Below are 15,862 nucleotides of genomic sequence, written 5' to 3'. Positions count from 1 at the left end.
TAATCTTCTTTTAGGGTTACTGTGGTGAACTTTTTGAAATTAACAGCAACAGTCCTTATCTTCTCTGAATTTAGGTTGCAAAAATTAACTGAGCATCCATGTCCACACATGCAGATACCTCAAATTTTTATTGAGATCATTTTACCTGTAGTCTTGTATGCAGTATTTTATGTCTATTAAATATCTTACAAAAATTAACTTTTTTCAATGCAAAATTCTCTGCCAGTTATAGAAGTGAAAAACAGCTTAGAAGTCTGCATGATTAGGATTAAATGAATTAGTAAGGAACACAGAATCAGGCTGAAAGGAAACCACGGTCTTCAAGGTATATGGTTATACTCGATATATTTATTAAAATGTTATTAACCAATTGTTTACTATTCAAATCCAGTGCTGGAACTTACTGAGCATAATTCAGGTTTCACATTATAGCCTATACCTATATATTGCTAAATTCTCTTTATCAAAATCAGTTTCTAAAAATAATTCAGGATTGTAAGAGGTTTTTCACAAGCTGGCTTGAATTCTAGATAAGAATACCAGAAGTTCTTATCGAGTTTAGCATCACAGAAATATTTTTCTGATACTCTAATGTTTTACTACATGAGTTTATGAATTTAAACTAGTCAAGCATTAAAATTGATTTTTAACAGAGAACTGACAGACTTTCAGCATAACTGGATCTACCTGCTTTTTTTTTTTCTTTTTTTTTCTGAAAATAAGCAAAAATCCAGTGGAAATTATTTTGTGCCAAAGAACATGACAGAGAAGCAAATGTCAGCATCACATTCATCAGCATTCTGATTAGAGTTGCCTCTGGAAAGATATAGTAGGCATGCCACAACTGTAAAAGCAAACCGCATACTTTGAAGGCTGTTGTTTTTATTCTTCTGGGGCTTTGAGAGACCAGCCCAAAGAACTTACAAGCTTTTCAGCTTTTCTGTAGAAATATGCTGAGGAACAGCTATTTACTTGACAAGGTCTCCACACCTAAAACATCTCTATTGTTTTTGATCAGGTAATCACTGAATTAAAGTCAGCTGGAGAGGCTAACTAGTACTGCAAAGAAGACAGCAAGCAGCCATTGCATGTGGTACACGTGAAGATGATTCACACCTGTACTGTTTTTCAAGGGAGAGGACAAGCCATTTGGTATATTCTACTGCAGAAGTCTATACCAGCACTGAAATTAGAACTACTCCTTCATAAATTAGAAGTGTCATCTGAGAGTAGTCTGGAACCTCTGTTTTCATAATACAAATGACTTGGATAAATCAGTGTGCCCTTATTAAACACATTAGCTGTCCAAACTACTCATTCTGCTAATAAAATGAAGGTTATGCTAATTTATTTGGTAAAAAGGGATTCAAATAAAGTAATGACAGAATTACACAGGCTGAATCCTGTTAAGCAGGAATTCCTCCGTCATATGAAACACTGTAACTGACAACAGAGGTGCTGAAATCTGTTCTGTACCTAGGGCATTACTTTTAGAAATGAATTTTAGAAGTGAATTCCTACAGAGAATATAATAGGCTGGATCATCTTTTTTTTTTTTTTTTTTTTTTTTTCCTAATGCTTCTAAGTTCATGCAAAACTTCCATGTCTTAACTCTGTATTTGTATTTTAAATCTGTATTTGTTTTATTTCATTAAACCACTTGCTTTTAATATTGGTGTTGGTTTTCTTTATTTGTTTGTTTCAGTGCATAAGTGATTTCATCTACTGTAAGGCTAGATTACAGTGAAAATTTCAGAACATTCTTCATTAAATTAAAATACTCCTTGGTTTAGATCAGATTTTCATTATTTTCTTGGATCTACAGAAAAAAAGAAAAAAAAGCAGAAAATCAGAAATAATATCTTTTCCACAAACACTCATAAATGAAACACCAGTGCAGTTTGATGCACTAGTAAACTACTGGCTTCATTTATACTGAGATAATTTAAAAGCTGTTAATTTTGGTTTCACTCAAGTAAACTATTCATTAAATCAAATAGTTTTAACTAAGCTTCCCTAAACCTCTGCAGTTAAACACTCTGGAAATCACAAGCTACCTATGATCATATCCCAGTGAACAGCTCTTAACATTTCCCTTTGAATACTAATCTAATTATTAATTATTGCCTTTTATCTTAGACTCTTTCTTCCAGAAGTACCAATGAATATGCTTGTATGTATCCATGATTCTTTTTCTTATTATTAGAAAAAACACATTGAAATTAAGAGACCTGCCAGACTGAGTGTTTGATGAAAGTCTTGGCATGTATTTAACCAGCAGGCTACTCATTGCTAGGCACTCACGTAATAAGACAACTTTAAGCACCCCATTATCTCAGGGACAGCTGCTCTACTGTGCAGTGCAACAATTCTAAGACAACTACCAGGTATCATTTTAGTCATGCCAATACATATTGACAAATGATTTCTCAACTTTCCTACTGGACACATTGCTTTCAGGAAAGCAGGATGCTTGATGTTTTAATCAGCAGTGAACTAACACCTCTGAGCTTTGCCAAGCAATGACCCAAATACAGAGACAATGACTGCTGACACTGTTATGCTCTGCCATGCCAATTTTTACCTTCTTCACTTCTTGCTGTGCCTTCCAGACCATGTCATTAAGAAACAGAAAGAGTGGAAAGGAAGTAGTAATAGCAGAAAAAGCCATACAAGACATTGACATTGTTTATTGACCTGGTAAGACATGTAAAAGTGGTTTAAGAAACAACTAACATATGAAAGCACTGCACAGTTCTTATCTGAATATCCAAAATATCACATTACTGAAAAAAAGAGTTATTAGAGAGAAAATTACTTCTGGAGTCTAGTAAAGACTGAAAAAGTATAAAGAGAAGATTATATGAATGTAAAGGATAATTGCTACTGGAAGGTACTACCTGCACAAAATTTTAGAATGACTTTTTAGAAGCACTTACTCAGAATATGCAGAAACTGCTTTCATAAGTTAAACATCATAAATCTCCAAAACCTAACATCTGTTATAATGACATAAAATAACAGATATATATATTTTTTAAGCTTCACTTTTATTTCAGGATGTCACTTCTACAAAACTATAGAAGGGGGGTCACTTCTCCCCTTCTATATTCACCTTTCCTTTGGCCTGTTTCTGGATAGGTGAAACCATCAGTAGACTCCCAACTACTGTACTTAATTTTGTGAGATACATGGTTGCCTCTTTTGTGTGGCATTAACAAACACAATTATTCATAAATCTTTAAATAAAAACACAATTTTCTTCTTACTAACCTTATTGCAATTTTGATATGTTGATCCATTTTTTATGATTATACACACAATATGTACTATCTGGGTTTTACTCCAGTTGCAAGTCCTCTTTTAAGTTTATTAATGAGCACAAATATTCCTATGTTCAGAATTAGTATCATAGACAAACATTAGGAACTGGTGTTTTGTTTTATTTTGAAGTTGTACTAATCTCATTAAATAAGAATTATTTATTTTTTCCTCCAAAAGGTTACTTTTAGCCATGTGATTTACTCTTTCCTTGGAGGGAGGAGCACATAGCTAACTGCTTGCTCACCTCCTTTACAGCAAAGAGCCTCAACAACTAAGGGAAAACATTTTTACAAAAGAGGAGATATTAGAGAGTAACCATTATACTGAAGGAGAGCTACAGACTGAAGATGCAAATGAAGACAAATCTAACTACAAAATGGTCAGATATCCCATGTCAAGATAGGAAAGATCAGATTATTTAACAGATCAAATAATGGAAAATTATGACAAAAAAAAAAAAAAGACATAGCTAGAAATAACCAGTGTGATAGAGTTGGAGAACTAGCCTCTTATCTTCAGAAGAAAAAACATTTTCTTATCAGAAAAAGGAAGTCTCTTCTCCAGTAAGTGTTTACTATGGAACAGAGATGGATGTTGGTCTATAGCAGGCTCAATGTGAGCCAGCAGTATGTCCTGGCAACCAAGATGGCAAACTGCATTTTGGGGTGTGTTAAGTACAGCAATAGACACGGGTCAAAAGGTGATTCTCCTGCTACATTTTGGATTCATGTGGCCTCACCTTGAACACAGTATGCAGTTCTGGGCCCCACAATATAAAAAGGATGTTAAAACACTTGAAAGCATTCAGGGGAGTGCAACAACGCTGGTGAAAGGGCTGTAGGGCATGTCTGATGAGGGATGGTTGAGGACACTTGGGTTGTCTTATCTGGAGAAAAGGAGGCTGAGAGGCAACCTCATTGCTCTCCGCAACTTACTGAGGAAAGGAAGCAGAGAAAGAAACTGGTCTCTTTTCCGTGGTGACCTATGACAGTGTGCAAGGGGACAGCACACAGCTGCACCATGGGAGGTTCAGACTGGACATGAGAAAAAATTTCTTTACCATGAGGGTGGTCAAATACTGGAACAGGCTTCCTAGATGGTCAGTGCCCTTATCCTGTCAGTGTTCAAGAGGCATTTGGACAATGCCTCAATAATATCCTTTAATATTTGGTTAGCCCTGAAGTGGTCAGGCAGTTGGACTCTTTGAATGTTCCTTCCAAATTAACTATTCTATTCTATATAAGATGGAGTGACATTACTGACAGAGAGGATATAAAAATCAACCCCCTACCGTATTCTGTAGCCTACTGCTCTTAAAGAACAGTGAGAGCATTTTAAGGATGCTGCAGAGACTGAAGCAAACAGTGGAACCTCATCACAAGATTTCACATGACTATGACTCTTTCCTAAGGAAACAGAGGAATAAAGACAGGGCAAGAAGAGGACTGGACAGCCAAAGGCTTCTTCCAACTTAAATTGTTTTATGATTTATGACAGGACCAACCATCCATGTCTTCTGCATCAAGTACTTACACATTAAAGGAATGATATCAAAGGCAAACTGATGGATGCACTAATCTCTGAAGAAGAAATGGTTCTGTATCATAGATTTATGGATGAGAGTCAGCTTGGACTGGCTGTATGTAAGGGCTAGTAATCCACCTTCAGAACTGACCTTCTTATGTAGAATTTAAAATCAAGTACAATAGTAATCAATGGCAATACAGAAAACAAGATTATAACTGTTTAAGAATAGGCAACGCAGCAGAATCTGGATCAAGGAACTATGATTCAGAAATGGCAATGAAATTAAAGGTAGATTAAAAATATCATCTATTGCAACTACAATCTGATGGGAAAATTCTTGGAACTGTATTCACTAACACCAGCAGCAATAAGCAACAACATCACTCCAAACAATGAATGTGTAACATTTCAAAATGTCACCCCCTTTGTTGTTATCAGACAAGTAGGAAGAGTCAGGTACAGGAATAAGTGCCTCAACATGTTTCTGAAAAGGCTCTGCCTGAAAATGAGTGGACAGTTTCAATAATGGGTAAGGAATGGAGTTGATAGTGTACTACCAGAGGAAACTAACATCAGGAAGAAATACAGCCAACTTCAGAATTTTGTGTTCTTGCTATTTTTAAGGCAACCATTCCTAATTGAACATCCAAAATATTTCAATACTAACGAAATTAAAGCAGCACAACTCAGAAAGTAATATGTATATATGATTATATATGTATAAAATTTCACAGTCCTATTAAAACTACTTTTAATCATAGAACAACGTGATTAAACACATTAGATACCCTACAGAAAACCACATACCAAGTGGAAATCAGAGCTGCATGGTATGCACACATACCCCAAGTTTAATCTCATTTAAAATTCAAGCATGAACGAAACAGTATAGAAGCTAATACAAAACTTTCTCTAATAACTCTTTCATGTATATCCCACTCAATGACATTTTGGGTAAGATTTCTAAGAAATTTATGCAAAATTAATTTGAAGGAGAACTAGATGTCTTCAGATCTTGTATCTTAATTTGCTTGACATTTTCACTCTATTGGTTTAACTAACAGAATAAGTTGAATCCTTATTTCATCTCAAATGTATGCCCACATCAACAGAAATGCTTCTTGGTCTTCTAAATTAATTTCAGAACTTATTGCAGTAGCTGAAATAATATATTCCATTCACCATTATTATCATGTTCACAGTTGTGGATTTAATATGACAAAGGAGGAAATGCCCATTTTAATATGTTCTTTATCAGCTGTTTGAGCTGTGTATTTTCCCCATATGTCATGAACCATGTTTAGCTGAAGAAACACGAAAAACAGTAAATTATCTTTTCATTAAGAAGACCTACACATCTCCACTTCAAGACTTATCCCACAAAATCAGTGTGTGCAGTCATGAGTAGATATGACTTACTGACTTACCTGACTTACTTTCAAATGGCTCAGATCATTCACATGAGATTCAGTAACCCATGGACAGATATACTTGTAAGAATTCAGTCACAATGTACAGCACAGACCTAATTTCCTGTCTTTGAACAGGAATCTGAAGAGCTACCTGAATGTGTAAATTCATTATCCTTAAAAAAATAACTGTTAATAACAAAGTTCTGACTCTTCTCTATCAAAAGGGATAGGGCACTGATTTTCACTGTGAATTTCTTCTGAACAGTTGCCCATGTGCTAAGTAAACTCTGTATATGCCATTTTTAAGGCTTCTCAGCATTGTTAGTATACCCTGCCTCTCAAATGCAGCAAATGGCACATATTAAACCAAACATCAACATCAGCAGTTTCAGGCTCTCCTCTTGAAACAGGAGAAAGAGGCTAGAAAAGGAATTGATAGTGATAGAAACATTAAAAAAAAATTTGAGTTGTTGGAATCTTCAACTCTCCAAAAAAATCACAGAAGCTATTCTTACTCGTACCACCTGAATCCCAAACCTGCTTACATAAACAATTCACAACTAGCTAAATAAACTGTTTGAAAGTAGTAATTTTATTTCCCACCTAACCAAAGGAGTATTATTATGGCAATCTAAAATTATTCAGTACAAAGCAAGTAAATTAGCATTATTTAAGGAAGAACATACACATAGAGATACTACTTGACAAAAAAAAAAAAAAAAAAAAGGGAACTAAAGTAAATACTGTATGAATAAAGAATGCTCAGGAAGCATCACTCTGAGCTGGTACAATTTCAACAGCACATTTCTAAGGAAGTCCAGACTCTCCTAGCACAAATTACAGTACACGAACACTGAGCTTTCAGAAAGCTAATCACTGAAGTCTCATTTGTGCAGTCTCATTTGTAATGAGGTACATGACAATGTATTTTTCTTGCTTAGTGATTTTTTTCTTTCTCCCCATTTCTTATTATATTGGTTTTCAACAATTCTTCTCCCCACCGATTCTATTTTATCAAACATGATTTTAATTAATGATAGATGTGATGCAGAAAATAGAGCAAACATTTGTGCTAGAACTATATTCCATCACAAGATACATTTTAGAATGTAACTTTTCACAAAACTCGGTTGTTTTTAGATGGAGGTTCATTTTGGAGATGAAAAGCAAAATATATTCTGACAATGTCAAAAGTTTTCTGCTTCCAAGTGACTTCCCCTTTCAAATTCTGTTTGTATTATGCTATATTATAATGGCACACATGAAAACAGAACAATGAAATGGAAGCCAAGTACAAAATATTTTGGAGCAACTGCTATTGGTTCATTTTTAGATTTCCTCTGGAAAATAACAAGCTGAAGAAGTCTGGTTTCACCAGGAACAAAACCAGAACTCTAAGTATGTCATAACTCAGAACACACTGCTTTACGGCATTGTTGGATGGTACAACTGAATCCAAAACCGAAGCATCGGACATTGTCTCAGGGAGCATTCATTCCCATTCGGTCTAAAGAAGCCCAGGTCTAGAAAGAAGAAGCAAGAGAACTTCCTTCTTGAGTCTCTATGCAAACAATGATTTAAAGATTTGAATTTGTTTTGATGTCCATTTTGTAAAGAAAGAAGCAATAATGCATTTTTATTACAAGTGTTAAAATCAAAACACAGTACCTTGCTCTTCCACAGCACCCATATTACTAGACATCACATTTGAGAATCTGGTCGTCAACATCATATCCTCAACATGAATTACACAACTAACTTAGCGATTTAAATTCCAAAAGTGAATGACTGTCTATTTTCCAATAGTACTGCTCTTAATTATTCTGAAACAAAGATGTGTCACTTTATTTCAGGGGTAATGCAGCACAGTATATCACCTTGATTTATTACTTCCTCATTTTATATGTATACAGATGTACAATGTAGTGATGTCAAACACTGTTTATTCTTAATTATCAAGAAGAATTCCATACATAAGCACACCTGTTAGAATCAAAAATTCTTTCCTTATTTTTTTCTTCTAAGGCCCCTCTGCTTTTGCGGTGCTTTTTTTTTTTTTTTTTTTTTTTTTTTTAGGCATGTGGAAAAGACATTCAGGTTATGTTCATTCATCATGGTTTTGGGATTTCCATCTAAACCATCTAGTTGGAATCTTCAGAAAAAGTTTAAACTGAAATTCACTTCTTTTCCCTCTTTCTAACTTTCATATTGTCCATTAAATCTATTAGACTCCAAGGCTGACAGCTCTATGGCAGACCATAGAAAAACATTAAAAATATTCCAAACTATTGCTGGATCTCTAGATTTTGTAATTTTGACCTGCAGTTATCAAAGCTCTACTGGTGAGGAATATTTTAAGTATCTTAAAGTTACTATGTTTTTTTTTTGTTTGTTTGTTTTTCCACTCAGCTATAGCAAAAGCTCCTGGAAAGGCAATCATGACACAAAAATTTGCTTCATGCCAGCTTTTAAAAAATTGCTAAATATATCCTTATTAGATTAATTGATTTGACTTATTCTTCATTATATTCCAGAAACATCTACTGATTAAGGCAATGTTCCTTAGGAAGTGACTGTATAAAGGTATAGTACTCAATTTATCTAATGCACAGGACCTGGCATGTCCTGCTCTAGCAGAATGAATTGGTATCACCAAAAGGTGGAGAACTGGTGTTACCATAGGACAAACATTTAATGTAAGACTGAGCCAGCTCAGAGGTGTTTTTGTGTTGAAAATATAGTACTACCTTCATATCCATTAGTCCCACAGAAGGCTTGAGCTGTTTCAATAAGGTTGTTGTCTATACCAGGTAATAGTGTAAAGAAATATGGTCGATGTCACTCCCGGCCTCAGAGGGCTTAAATTCTGGGCAGTAAAAAGAGTTAATGTAGAAAAAAGAAAATGCTATCATGAAAGCTTTACAGAGGAAAAGCGTGTAGCTCTAGGCACACAGGACACCGTCAGCAAATCTCAGTTCTGCATCCTAAATCTTTGTGCAGTGGTTCCACGGCTCCCAGATGATACTTTGGTCCCAGTTTTGACATTGGTTTAAGTCAATCCAATTTTTTTATGCTATCCATAAAAATGCTCAAATGGACAAGACCTAAAAACAAATTGGTTAAAAAATGCGTATCTTTTTCATTTGGATCAGATCCTTGCTGCCTATATAGGAATGTACCTGTCACTAAATAAGAGACCTTAGTTCTGATAAATTCAGTCAGCTTGGATTGAACAGAAAACCATGCCCTGAGGACTGTTTACAAAGGAACTGAATGAGAATAATGTTTACCTCATACTGGCTCAATTCATCCAGGATGAAATGGATCAGGGTGAATTTATATCTTACTTCTCAACTTTCTCCTCTAATTTTGTTCTATTTTGAAGAATACCTGTTTGTTGGTTTTTTTTGTTTGTTTGTTTGTTTTTGGTTTTTGTTTGATTGTTTGTTTTTGTTTTGTTTGTTTGTTTTTTACTGCAGGAAGTAGCATGGTATCCCTAGGGAAGATGATGCTTGCTACATATGTGAATGTATAAAATTTAGCCAGGTGAAGTCTTTGAAATGTTCTGGGACTGATATTAAATCTCTCACGAAAAACTTCTTCTAAGATATTTGGTAGAATCTTAATATTAGTTTCTTTTCCAGTCTCTGCAAAAGCGTATTTGATTTCTGCAATTGCACAATACACAAATGAAAGAACAAGGACAGGGAGGCATATACAGTGTAGAGTGGCAAGTTGGCAGTTTCAAGAATCAAAGTTACACGAAGAACATCACTTAAAAAGCTTCATCTTAAAAACGGGCAAACATTTTTGCCCCTTTCTTCAATAAGAAGCAAATTACTGGTCAAACATCTCTCTAGTGTATCTAATACAGTAATGCTATGTCAAAATAAAACACTATTCTTAGCTTCAACATTGAACACTCAAAGTCCTGGCAGCAATAGGTCTCTGCTCTGAGAATGCGGTTTACCTAGTCCCCTCTTGGGATGTTTTATGTCAGTCCTTAAGATCTAAATATCTATAAACCAGGTGTTTATCTGCCTCTCATGTAACTCAGACTCCTGATTTGCGACTTAGAAACCTTTGCACACCAAGTGCCAATAGTCTTCGTGGCTGGTACTTTACCTAACTCTGCAGTAAAAATCAGAAGCAGAGAGAACAGTAAAGCTAATGGGAGGACTGACTGCAGATGAACAAGTGGCAAGGAAGATAACAGGAACAGAAAGACTGTTGGGCGTAACCTACTTAAAACATTATCCAGGCAATACCATATGGAAAAAAAAAAAAAAGAAATTTACCTCCAAACATACATCAGTGTGACAGCAGGCTGTTTCATCATGCAATTAGTATGTTCTGAGCAGAGAAAAATCTTAGGAGCAAAATGGTCGGCAGACAGTATCACCAATAATCTTTGCTTTGCAACCTGAGTAGACTAATTCGTCTAAATATTTCCACATTTCCTTGGCTTTTCACACATTCATTGATTTCAACTGCACTTACCTAGCAGACACACTTCTCCCTCACTACCCAGAATACAATGACAGCACCATTACTGAGCATCTCTTAAAACATTTAAGTAATCCACTGGTTTCCCAGAGATGGTGCCTTAATGGAAAAGACAGAGATAAACGATTATCCTTCACCTGGATGTCCTTCTGAAACTACAACTATCACCCCCTGCTCGCCACTCCCCTCCTTCTCCTTCTTCTTCACCCTTTCTTCCTAGCATTTCCAGCACAAAAAATGGTCCATCATATGGACCATTACAATTCTGGCATGACATAAACTTTGAATAATTTCATGACAAACCTTAAATCCTGACGACAATCCCTTCTAAAAATCTCTTGAGCAAATTTGTATCTGTTTAGTGTGGTGTTTTTTTTCATACTTCAGAAGGCAAATGATATAAATATGGTTGGAAAATACCCTTCTGAAGCAAAAAGATGTTTTGTTAAATGAGATTGCAAAATGCTATGGCTATGTGAGACACAGAGTCAAAACTATCAGCTGACTACAGCCCAAAATGTATTTGGGGCAAATACATTTTCTTCCCCTGATTTTTATTCCCCTGAGAAATTTTGTTCAAACAAAAAATAAAATAATTGGTATATAATGTTTTAAGGAAACATGTTTCTGCACAATTATTCTGAAGATTCCTTAGAATTAACAGTGAAAAATGATTTGAAATCTACTTCTAGCCATACAACACAGTGTTCTTATACCCTACTTGGTTTTCTTTATTAGTTGTTAAGCCATCTTGACAGAACAAAAAAAAATGATTAAGTGCTCATAATATTACATGAAGTTTTATACTTGTAAGTCTTTTTTTTTTTTGGCTCACAGAGATCACATCAGCATCACTAAGAGAAATGGATCTAAACAAAGATGAATCATTTCCCATCAAATGAGAATCCAGTCCTACTTTGTTTATTTACTTGTTTTTTACCTGTAACACATTTTGCTTCCCTGGGCAGAAATAACAACAAATCAGTCATTTTCACCAGCTGGCATGCTTCATATTGAATCAGAGATCGTACCAAAGAAAGAATATAGTTCAACTGTCATGACAGTTTTCAAACCAGTTTTCCTTGCAGACATCTATGGAATGGAGAATGGATTCTTTTAGAATCTACTTTTTGTGGTAACAGCAAGATTTTATCCTGCTGTTCAGAAATTGTGTTGTAAAATAAAAATGGAAGAATTTCAAACAACACCTTGGTTAAAAAAAAAATCCTTTGAAAACAAGTTGCTGGACAGACACTTTTACTGTGCTTACTAGCAAAAATATTCAGTTACAAAACTGTATTTTGTATTAATATTTCTTCTTGTATGAAGAGCTATATTCCTCTTGTAAACAACAAAAAAGTGATAAGCTCAAGAAAAGCTTGCAATCATAACACAGTTTGGGAAACATTATAATGATAAGGAGTATTCTGAAGCCTAAAAGTATCATGGAATGGGGCTTAAATGTAAACAAAAGACAAAGAACAAAAGTTAATCCATGACCTATGACTTAAAGTTTGGGGAAGAGCTGAAAAGCAAGCAAAACCCCATTACTCCATGATTAAACATTTTCTGATGTTAAGTGCTTTTCTGGTGATAACATTAATCAGTTCTCATTTTTAATCAAAGCCAGAATGCTCTTAGTACAGTGGTGTAAACCTGAGTCAAATGGAGTAAAAAAGAAAAAAAATAATAAAGGTGAATTCAACACTTGCTTATAAAATGCAGTACTGTTTATTTATACCTCTGTTTAGGTACATATTCAGCATTCTGATATACCTTCCAGGAACTTCCTTCAGCAATTATTAGAGATTTCTTATTTCCATCAGAATCGATAGAGCTAAGGTAAACCACTCTCAGCTAGGAGTGGTTTGTGGAATTGTTTTTATTGTGCCTGTTCAGGAAACTTGCAATTTTTTTTTCAACCTGATGTCCTTGTGAGGGTAACTGCTGAAAAGCAAAAAAGTAAAAGAAATCCATTGCTATACCTATTCTTCAATAAAACGTTGTGTTTCCATTTTTCTTTTATGGTAACAGAAGCTGTAAGGAATCTGTTATGACAGAAGCAAGACCAAAAAAAATCTTCATGCTCCTAAAGTTAAAATGAAACTTCTCCAAGAAATGCTGAATTTCTTAACAAAAATAAGAGAATGTTCTGTATGAATATGCACAGATGTGTCTCCTGAAAACTCTAACTTCTGCTGTACCATATTCAAGAGAATAGTGCCTAAAGAAGGTCTGGATTATTCTCTATTACTTAAGATTAAGTGGTCTAACTTTCATTTCAGAAACAAGAAACGCTCTTCTTCAAGCCCTATTTAATTGTTTTCATTGTGAGTTAATCTGTAGGTGCTGACTTTACATACCTACTATTCTATGGTTGGTTTGTACACGTTATTTCAGAGAAAAAAGACCCACAGACTAAATATTTGTGGAAATCTGCCTGCTCCTTTGAGAGGGTCTCCTTTTCCTAAAATACGCTTAGAAAGAGTATTTTGGATCCTAACTCTACAACATTTGGCATCTTTGAAACCACGATCTTTCAAAGGGTCTGTCATGGAATTGTATGGTTTCCTCCACAAAAATACTCTGAAAAGTCAACAAAAGATTGCGCATACTCTGGCACAGGCCTTTCCAGAAATGGGTACTGCAAATAAATCCTCTTATGAAGTTCACCACCAAGACTTTTACCACATGTCTGAGATTCATCTGTGGAGATGAGCTGAGTACAGTACACTCAGAAGTACTCAGGGAGTTGAGTACATTATACAAGAACAAAAAAATAGTGTAACACAGTAACATTATGCTTATTATTACAATTCAGCCTAGTCATTTGAGAGAATTCAGTTAGGCCTTTGATATATATAAAGCACACCTTCATTTAATGGAGCAGTTTATGTCACACATTAGACACACATTTATCAAGTTTGAAATTCCAGTTTATTGTGCAATATTTACTAAATTTAGGGTATTGGAGAAGTTATCAGATGACTCTATGATACCCACAAGTGTTCTTCCAGTGTTGTATCAAGCTATTTTCCATTTTATATGGTTCATTATTAAAAATATTTGTTTATCTTAGTTAACAAAGCTGCAGGAATTTCTACTGCATGTGAATACATATTCTATAATGCAGTAGCAGCCATAGCAGCTTTGAAGATTTGCACAATGCATTTGAAAAGAGATTTTGCCATAAGCACTGTTCATAGAATACTGAAAAATATTTTTAGTTTACATATAAAAGAGGTGTTCTATATATATGATATTCATGACTGAAATTGGTAATCTCTACATATATGTATATATTCTACTGTCATATAAAGAATGGCCCTAAATTACCACTGTAACTGTAACCCTAATTTCACTGTAAAGTGTTTCATACCCATGTGTATATTCTGAACTGCGACTTTTTATTTTTCGCTTTTAGATTCAAGTATCGATTATGAAAAAAGTGACTAGCTTTCAGTCGTTCTGACGTACTAATTAGGAAATAACTGAGAATTCCCACAACCCTCTAAGAACTTTTAAATAAAACACTAATATATGTTTTTGTCAAAATAATCAAATCACAACTTCATCAGACAGCAAATGAAGTGGCAATTTGTAAAACAACAGTTTTGAGCTTTTACATTTTTGTTTTTATTTTTTAAAACAATCTAGTGTTTTATTTACTAAAAACAGCTTCTCAGCTTGAAGAACTGTTCTACAAGGAACTGAAAGCAAACTCATTCTCCTGCCACAGCACAGTATAAAATGTGTGCCTGTTCTTTTACAACTACAGCTGATAGCAAGGCAATAAGGGAACTCAGGGAAGGAGTCTGAGTTTGACTCTTGAGTCAAGTAGAGACAGAACAGCCTTAGGCATAACAATGTTTTCCTGTGTTAGTAAAATCACTTTCCCAGCACTAAAAGAAAATGACTCATTTTAAGACTTTTTGTTGTTACAGTGCAGTCTATATGACAGTTTCTTGGATAATTTGGTCACAGTTCATTCAGTCTCTCTCAAGATTTTCACCAATTTGGTGAACTATATCGAGAAATGAATACAGAATGAGCTTTGGATTACAAGCACTGGTGAGACACACTTGTAACAAGGCTGCTGTCTCACAAGCTGGTGAACAACTGGCTTCCTCACTATAATATATGCACAGTCTACAAGTGTAATGCTTTAAACAAAACAGCTCCACTCAAAAATCAGTCATGAGTTTACTGTTAGCAAAAACACTAGGTGATAAAAGAAGTATTCCCGTCCTGATGCGTCTGTGTCAACCATTTGGTTGCTGCATGAAGATGTGAGCAATAGTCTCAATATCCAGGGCAAATAATTCTTCAACCTAAATCCTTTCAGTCTGAAGCTAGCACCACTGCTGCCTCATCTTGCACTTTACTTTAACCTGAAACTGGTCATTAAAAGCATACGTAAACTGACGTCCTTTTGAACAGGTCATTACCATGCCAACACCATGCTCAGGCCTCCAGAACCTCACATCAAAAATAATGGATTATGAAATGGACTAGATTTTGTGATTTATTTAGCAATCCCTCAAAAACTTCCACAATTTTTCATGAATATCTTCTGCAAAAATCATTTTCACCTGTCTGTTGGGCAAATTATTACCACCAAAATCATATTTGGAGATTGTTTCAGGTGATAATTTCACAATAATAACCAAATTAGATAAATACATAATGAAATATATTGTTTCATGCTCAAAAGCAATTTAAGAACAACCACTTAATTCCAGTTTCATTATAAAACACAAATATCACATTGAAAACTAATGCATGCAAGAACTTCAATTTTTTTCCCCAATGCATTTATAGTTTCATCTTTCAAAAAAGATTTTCTGAGAGCATTAGGCTAAATAGTGTTGTATTTTTGTGATTGCATCTTAAGGGCAAGAAAGAAAAATAAACTGATAACAAAAAGCCTTAGAGAACTCAAAGAACAGCCACTAAATCCAGTACTACAATAAGCACTTATAATTGCCTTGCTGGAATAAAGGATTTCATTTAAAACTTCCCAACCTTTATACTACACAGCAGGAATGGATGGGAGTGAAATTTAATTTTCTCCATAAACCAGATTGGTAAAT

At 34.7% G+C, this 15,862-nt stretch overlaps 1 protein-coding gene across 5 annotated transcripts in view; it reads right to left on the bottom strand.

Annotated features, from left to right (window-relative positions):
• Positions 1–15,862, bottom strand: part of LINGO2 (leucine rich repeat and Ig domain containing 2) — a 575,497-nt gene that overhangs the window by 547,513 nt on the left and 12,122 nt on the right. The gene's annotated exons all lie outside the window — the stretch shown is intronic.

The sequence above is a fragment of the Aythya ferina genome (genome assembly GCF_964211825.1).
Source record: "Aythya ferina genome assembly, chromosome: Z".
NCBI classification, from domain to species: Eukaryota; Metazoa; Chordata; class Aves; order Anseriformes; family Anatidae; genus Aythya; species Aythya ferina.
The sequence above is the reverse complement of the archived record's forward strand: the minus strand, read 5'-3'. Positions and strand labels throughout refer to the sequence as shown.